Raw genomic sequence first — 7,997 nt, forward strand, 5'->3', positions numbered from 1 at the left:
GAGGATAGACAAACAAGAGCAAAAGATGTAAACAAGAAAATAAATCCTCCTGGGGGAAATTCTATAACTCTCTAAAGGATTATTTCTATCAGTGTTGTTTTATTTCCATGCATTATAAATGGGATGTGGAAAACAATATCTCGTAGCTTCTAATTTGTTTCAAGTGGATTAAATCGTAATTGAATACATCTTGGTGTCTGGAAAAGAAAATCAGAATATTCCCTATTCTATGTGACATTAAGCAAAACATCCATCAAACTATTGATAACTGGTAATTTAGATTTTTTTCCCCTCTATTATGAATACAGAAATTTCTTCTTGGGGAATAATGGGGAGAATTTCATGTACATAGACTAGATATTAATTTGACCCTGATAAACTGTTGTGTGAGACTGCACAGTTAAATACAGCTTTATCCAGTATTTCCAGCAATTCCCAAAACACACAGAGTACCTTGTAGGAATACATGTCCAGGCAGCAGTAAAGAAGTCAGCAGCATGCTGATTTGTAACTCCCAAGAAGCTGGATATTATATACCTAATGCTTTGGGAAAAAGTGGCAATAGCTTCTAAGTCAGCTGTGCATTCCCCCTATTACTAGACAAGTACGTGGGTATTAAAAATCCAAATGCTGCACTCTTAAGTGATATATAGTCTTGGTTTATCTGGTAATTTTCAATACAAATATCAAGCACTCTCCACTTTTGCAGGAATTAAAATAGAGAGTGATATGCTTGCTAACAGTTTTTTTTCCTTGCTCTGTGCTAAATGTGAGGAGAATAACTGCTTAAATGTAAGCAGCTCAAGCTCAGCCTGACCCCAGTTTTGAAGCTTCTGGAGGAAACAGTCTGTGCTTCAGGCAAAGGATATCTCTTCTAATTCCATTAGTATTTTTTCTGTGGTACATAAAAGGAAAGGTTACTTGGCTTTGTTTGAAGGTGCAGGTGAAAGCTGGGATTTTGCTTCCATGGAGACCTGGAGTTGTAGTCTTGCAAACCTGCAGACTGGTTACAAGACTGCAGACTGGTGCTCTAATTCATCAGTGTCTCTCAGAAGAAAGGCTAGGAAGAGTGGGCTGAAAGGAGGAAAAGTGGCAAATAACAGTTAATTGTGCCACATTCCTGTTAAAGGCTCCATTATTATAGCAGTGATGCTTGGACAGGGTCTCTTGCAGTTTTAGCCTAAGCAAATACATCTTTCCTTTACCCTGACTGGTATTGCTTCAGCAGTGCCTGCGTGAGGATCACACAAAGAGGTAGAGCTAAGAGGTTTTGTACAGTTCTGTATGCTGAAGGAAGGAAGTAAAAATTAACACTGTCTGGTATATTTTTCTTCCTCAGATCACTGCACCTGAACACACAAGTCTAGAGCTTTGGCACAGGCCTGCCTGTGCAAGTGCTTATATTGCCTCACTGTTGCATTGCTTGTAATTGTTTAAGCAGCCCACCTCTCTTATTCCAGTACTGACCTGGTCCTTCCTGATCCTTTGTTGCTTCTGATGAATGCTTCCCCACTGCTGACAGCAATGGAGATACCATTATCCCTCTTCTGGTACCTCCACAACCAAGAAAATGTGATTTCCTCTGACAAACCAAACTCTAATTGTGTTGACTTCATCTCATCATTTGCCATGTCTTGGGGGAGTTTTATTCCTTTACCTTACTTAGTGACAAACCATTTATTACTCCTCTTATCTCTTTCCCAAGAAAAGGTTCCTGTATCATTTACTGGCTTTTAAGGCTCATGTGCCTGAACACGAGGCTTGTGTTTCCTACTGATAGTATGAAGATGGATGTCCATGCAGATGCAGGCAGATTTCCAGATCCCTGTGACTAAGAGGAAACTGTCTACTAAAAAACTGCAGAGACCTGTCCAGAGTAGGTCAGCAGAGTGGGGATTATTTTATTCCCTGCCCTATTCTGCTTTTTCTACAATACTTTCCCTTTGAGGATGCTGGAGTACTTAATATACGGGAGTGAGTTAGCTCCTACATAAGAGACCCAGTCTCTCCAGAGTGGATAGTGTCAATGGCTTGGGGGAAGGAATACTCAATGACAGTCCACAGGAAACTAAATTGCCTTCCCAGTCCTTTTCTTTTAGGTATGGCTTCATTTCATGAAGTATGGATTTTATATCTCATGGAACCATTTGGGGCTATTCAATAACACTGTTATGTTCTTACCATTCCAACCCACCAGTCTCTTGAGTCCTTACAGCCTTTTCAAATCCTGTTGAGTTCCAGCCCAGGACACTGTCTTTGGATGGACATTCCAAGACAGATGGATGGGATAAAATATTCTGATGTGTCTCCAGCAATAAGCAGAGGGAAGAGGAAAAAGCTTGTGTGTAGCTTTAATTTCCCAAGGAAAGATCTCCATGTGCTTTCTTCTCCTAAAAATTCTTGTGTGATAGTTTGGCTCCTAACCTAGGTTAAAAGACTATCAGACTCACTCTTGCAGAGAGCAAGTTGAGTTAAAATGCAGCCCAAGTACAGCTTATCAATGTCCTGCCAAATGCCATTCTCTAAATATATGCATGCTTACACCTTTCTGTCTGGTACTGTGCTGCTGAGGCCCTTCTACCAAATAGCATTGCATTCTGAGACCTTTTGCTTCTGGAGATTAAAAATAGAGAGTGAAAGCAGATTCCTATTAAAGTCAGTGAGAACATAGCCATTTAACTGCGTAGGCCAGAGTCTCACCCTTGGTCACTAGTTGTTTGGATGTGAGAGCTCTTCATTCTCAGCAAGTAAGCCTCCAAAGTCACTGTGCTTTAGAAACCATGAGAGGAAAGTGAAAAGAAGCTGTTTTCCACAGCCAACAAGATTAAATATTGTGACAAGCCCTAAGGTCTGGCTGAGGTAGCGCAGCAAAATGGTGTTAAAATACTGTTGCTTAGAGCAGCTCTGCTTCAAGTTAGTGACGTCAATGACTGGATTCTGCATCATGACAGAACCATTTCAGAAAAAGAAGAGATCTGGCAAAGTCCTGGAAGCACTCGTGCACCATGGAAGACTTGTAAGCATTTTGCTGCTTTTACAACATTAAGTTTGGCTGGAAAACATCTTAGTCTAGCACTAGCCATTGGCTTCATTTTGTATTATAAACGCGGACTGTATATCTGGAGATTAGATCACTGACTGATTCATGATGGAAGAAATCCTAGTGTCTTATTAGACAACTGCATATCCAATAGGATGTACAATGTGGTTGTCCTGAAATGCCCTTGAGACTCCTTGCAGATGAACAGATCATCTCAGAAGTTTCTTTCAGTAATTCAAATACATTTTAAAAATGTACAAAGTTCCTCCCATAGTTGTGAGTGATTGGAGAGGTCTCTGAAGCTCTGTAGTAGTTTTTCACAGAATAGTTGAGGTTTGAAAGGACCTCTGGAGATCATCTAGTCCAACCCCCTGCTCAAAGCAAGTCAGCTAGAGCAGATTGATCAGGATCTTGTCCAGTCAGGTTTTGAATATTTCCAAGGTTGGAGGCTCCTCAACCTTTCTTGTTGCCATGCATGTCCTTCATCCGATGGGCTCTAGCTTTCCTAACCCCATCCCTGCATGCATGGACAGTGTCCATATATTCCTTCTGGGTCACCTGTCTCTGCTTCCACCTCTTGTACACTTCCCTTTTACATTTGAGTTTAGTCAGAAGCTCCTTGTTCATCCATGCAGGCCTCCTGCCATCTTTGCTTGACTTCTTGCTCATTGAGATGGACCATTCTTGAGCTTGGAGAAGGTGAACCTTGAATACCAGTTCTCCTGGACCACTCTTCCCTCCAGGGCTGTATCCCATGAGATTTTTCCAAGCAGGTCCTTGAACAGGCTGAAGTCTGCTCTCTTGAAGTCCAGTCCTTGTGAACCTGCTTTTTGCCTGCTAACTTCTGGCAACGGACTCCACCATCTTGTGGAGCTGAGATGCAGAATCTTTAACTTGTTCCAAAAGTGCCTCTAACTCTACAGGGAAGTATCTTCTATTCCCTTGCCCCTCTGAATATGTGATGTTTGAAAAGGAAGAGGAAGAAATGTTTAGGAATTCTGAAACTTGGATTAATTAAAACTAGATTTTCCATAACTACAGGATAATTTACAGGTTGAGTATGTAAAATAAGAAGTAACAAATAACAGACACTGGAGACGATGGGACAGGTTTCGCAAGAATCACTGAGGAGAGACATGGGGCAAGAAGTTTTGGCAGGGAGCACTGAAAAGGAAAGGTTTCAGTTAGAAGTGCTGACAGATGACATGGTGACAGGCTTGGGTGGTAGCACAGAGGGGAAAGACAGAAAGAGGTATTGACAGAAAGCGCTAAGGGAAGAGTTGAAGACAGGTTTACCAGGAATTGCTGAGGAAAGATGGGGAAAATGGATAAATGTTTTTTTGTGGGAAGTGCTGTGGGGAGGGGTGAAACCTTTTGGCGGGAAGCACTGAGAGGATGGGCGACAGGGTTTTGGCGGGAAGCGCTGAGGAGGGGGAGGGGTTTTTGTGGGAAGCGCTGAGGGGAGAGAGGGGAAAGGTTTTGGTGGGAAGCGCTGAGGGGAGAGGGGAAACGTTTTGGTGGAAGTGGCAAGGCGGGCAAGGGGAAAAGTTTTGTCAGGAAACGTCAAAGGGGACAGTGGGTAAATGTTTTTTGTGGGAAGAGGGAGAGGGGAGAGAATTCTTGTGGGAAGCGCTGAGGGGAGGGAGGGGAAAGGTTTTTGTGGAAAGTGCTGGGGGGTGAGGGGAAAGGCTTTTTGTGGGAAAGGTCAAGGGGAGAATGGGGAGAGCTTTTGGGGAAGTGTGGAGGGAGGGGTTAGAGTTTTTCTGTGGGAAACACTGAGGAGAGGGGAAAGTTTTTCTGTGGGAAGCGCTGAGGGGAGAGGGGAAACATTTCTTGAGGGAAGTGCTGAGGGGAGAGGGGAAAGATTTCTTGAGGGAAGTGCTGAGGGGAGAGGGGAAAGGTTTTTTGAGGGAAGTGCTGAAGGGAGAGAGGGGAAAGGTTTTGGCGGGAAGTGCTGAGGGGAAAGATTTTTTGAGGGAAGTGCTGAAGGGAGAGAGGGGAAAGGTTTTGGTGGGAAGCGCTGAGGGGAAAGATTTTTTGAGGGAAGTGCTGAAGGGAGAGAGGGGAAAGGTTTTGGCGGGAAGTGCTGAGGGGAAAGATTTTTTGAGGGAAGTGCTGAAGGGAGAGAGGGGAAAGGTTTTGGTGGGAAGCGCTGAGGGGAAAGATTTTTTAAGGGAAGTGCTGAAGGGAGAGAGGGGAAAGGTTTTGGCGGGAAGCGCTGAGGGGAAAGATTTTTTGAGGGAAGTGCTGAAGGGAGAGAGGGGAAAGGTTTTGGCGGGAAGTGCTGAGGGGAAAGATTTTTTGAGGGAAGTGCTGAAGGGAGAGAGGGGAAAGGTTTTGGTGGGAAGTGCTGAGGGGAAAGAGGTGACCTTTCGGTGGAAAGCACCAAGGGGGGGCGAGGGGAAAGATTTTGTTGGGAAACGTCGAGGGGAGAGTGGGTAAATGTTTTTTGTGGGAAGTGCTGTGGGGAGGGGTGAAACCTTTTGGCGGGAAGCACTGAGAGGATGGGCGACAGGGTTTTGGCGGGAAGTGCTGAGGAGGGGGAGGGGTTTTTGTGGGAAGTGCTGAGGGGAGAGAGGGGAAAGGTTTTGGTGGGAAGTGCTGAGGGGAGAGGGGAAACGTTTTGGTGGAAGTGGCAAGGCGGGCAAGGGGAAAAGTTTTGTCGGGAAATGTCAGGGGGTTAGTGGGTAAATGCTTTTTGTGGAAAGCACTGTGGGGAGGGGTGAAACCTTTTGGCAGGCAGCACTGAGAGGATGGGGAAAAGGTTTTTGTGGGAAGTGCTGAGGGCAGGGAGAGGGAAAGGTTTTCTAGGGAAGCACTGAAGGGAGAGAGGGGAAACTTTTTTTGGTAGTGCTGTGGGGAGAGGGGGAAAGGGTTTTTCTGCGGAGTATTTACGGAAGGCAGAGGGAAATATCTTTTTATGAAGTGTTCAGGGGAGAAAGTGGAAAGAGTTTGTCAGGAAACAATTTGGTACTGGGGAAAGATTTTTGTGCAAAGTACTGAGGAGAGGGGAAAGGTTTTATCAGGATGTGCTGGAAGGGAAATGGCTTTTCTGCAAAGTGCTGAGGGAAAGAGGGAAGGAATGGTTTTGTCTGGAAGTCTTGAGGGAAGAGGGGAAAGTTTTTTTCCGGAAGTGCTGAGGGGAGAAGGTAAAAGGTTTTGGTTGCAAGTGCTGAGGGGAAGGAGAGAAACTGGTTTTATTGGGAAATGCTGAGGGGAGAGAGAAAGGGTTTTTGTGGGAAGATTGAGGAGAGATGTGAAAGGGTTCTGGGGAAGCACTGAGGGCAGAGAGGAAAGGTTTTTTTGTGTGAAGTGCTGAGGGAAGGAGGGGAAACTTTTTGCCCGAAGGTGCTATAGGGAGAGAGGGAAAGATTTTTTCCAAGAAGTGCAAGGGGCGGGGGGAACCTTTTGAGCAAAGTGCTGGTGGTGGGGCAAAGGGTTTTGGTGGAAAGCATGGATGGGAGGAAGAGGGAAAAATTTTGTTAGAAGTGCTGAGGGGAGGCAAGAGGGATTAGTTGGGAAAGGCCGAAGGGAAAGAGATGAGAGGCTTTTGTGGGAAGTGCTGAGGGAAGAGAAGGAAAAGACTTTGGGTAAGTGCTCAGGGGAGAGAAAGGAAAAGCTTTTGTTGGGAATTCCTTACATGACAGCACAGAAAGGGTTTCTGAATGAAGCAGTGAGAGAAGAAGAGGAGAACTTACCTTAGAAACTTCTGAGGGAAGAAAGATTTTTTTGGGGAAGCACTGAGTGAAAAAAGAGAAAGGGTTTTCTTGTTAAACCCTGAGTGCAGAGAGAGCAAGAGCTTTTCAGGGAAACGCTGAGGTGAGCTATGGGAAAAGTTTCAGCCAAGGTGCTGAGAGAGTGTGAGTTGGGACCGCCCAGGAGGGTGGGCGGTCTCACCCTACCCTAATGGGCGGTCCTATGGCTCCGGCATCTAAAGACCTCCCCCGAGCCAAGAAATGGAAAGCACGGTGACTTCCACCTGCCTTACAGGGCAGTCACTCCCACCAGCTGACAAAGGGCATAAAATGGCAAAAGGCCAACTGAGCAGAGAAACAGCACGTTGGCCGGTAATATGGGTGTAACTGAGCTGTGAATCTCTGCTCAGTCGGCCTTTTGCTGTGCTACGCCTTTTGTCGGCTGCTGGGAGTGACTGCCCTGTAAGGCGGGTGGAAGTCACCGTGCTGTCCCTTTCTGAGCTTGGGGGAAGTCTTCTTGGATGTAGTTTTATACCTCTCTCCCTTTGGGAGGACAGGAGGCTGCAGTGTTTGAGATTGGCTGGAGGCGGTGCTGCAACGAGGTCTTTTTCCTCTTCTGGGAAGCTGTCCGTCTTGCGTGCGTGTTGGTATGTGTGGGGACGGCGTGACCGTTGTGGATTGCGTATTTGTATGTTTTTGCTCTAAATCGCTGCAGTATTAGCTATGGACGCTTCGCAGAAGCAGAGAAGAAGAACCATTGTGTGCGCTCACCAAAGGAGCCTCCTTGCCTTCCCGCAGAAGGGAATTTTTGTGGGTACAGAACACATCCCCCTTGCTGCTGGGGAGAAGGCAGGCTCTTAAAGAGCCCCTCTGGCAGGTACTCAGGCATGCTCAGCCCGTAAGTGAGGAGCGGGTCAGCCTCCGTTGAGTACTGCGGCTGACTGATGTTACCCTTGGCATGTCAGCGCAGTAAGGAGCATGCGTGGCATGAGCCTTCCCTTCAAGGGATGCATGCGTATGCAAGGCTTATGCCTCTGAGCTCACCGACCTGCCCGTAATCGGGGTCGAGGTCTCTGCCCGCAGGGCTTCATGCCCGGGTGGCAGTCTGTGCACTGTGAGTACCCAGTAATTCCAGGCCCAGAGAGGAAGACCCTTCTGGCCTCCCTGTAATGAGGCTGTGGGTCGATGGTGCAGCGGCCTCTTGCCTTGATGCTGCTTTTGCTAGGCAGCCAGGGTGAGCACCTTGTAAAGTAGGATGCCAG

Source organism: Dromaius novaehollandiae, chromosome 24, assembly GCF_036370855.1.
Source record: "Dromaius novaehollandiae isolate bDroNov1 chromosome 24, bDroNov1.hap1, whole genome shotgun sequence".
NCBI classification, from domain to species: domain Eukaryota; kingdom Metazoa; phylum Chordata; class Aves; order Casuariiformes; family Dromaiidae; genus Dromaius; species Dromaius novaehollandiae.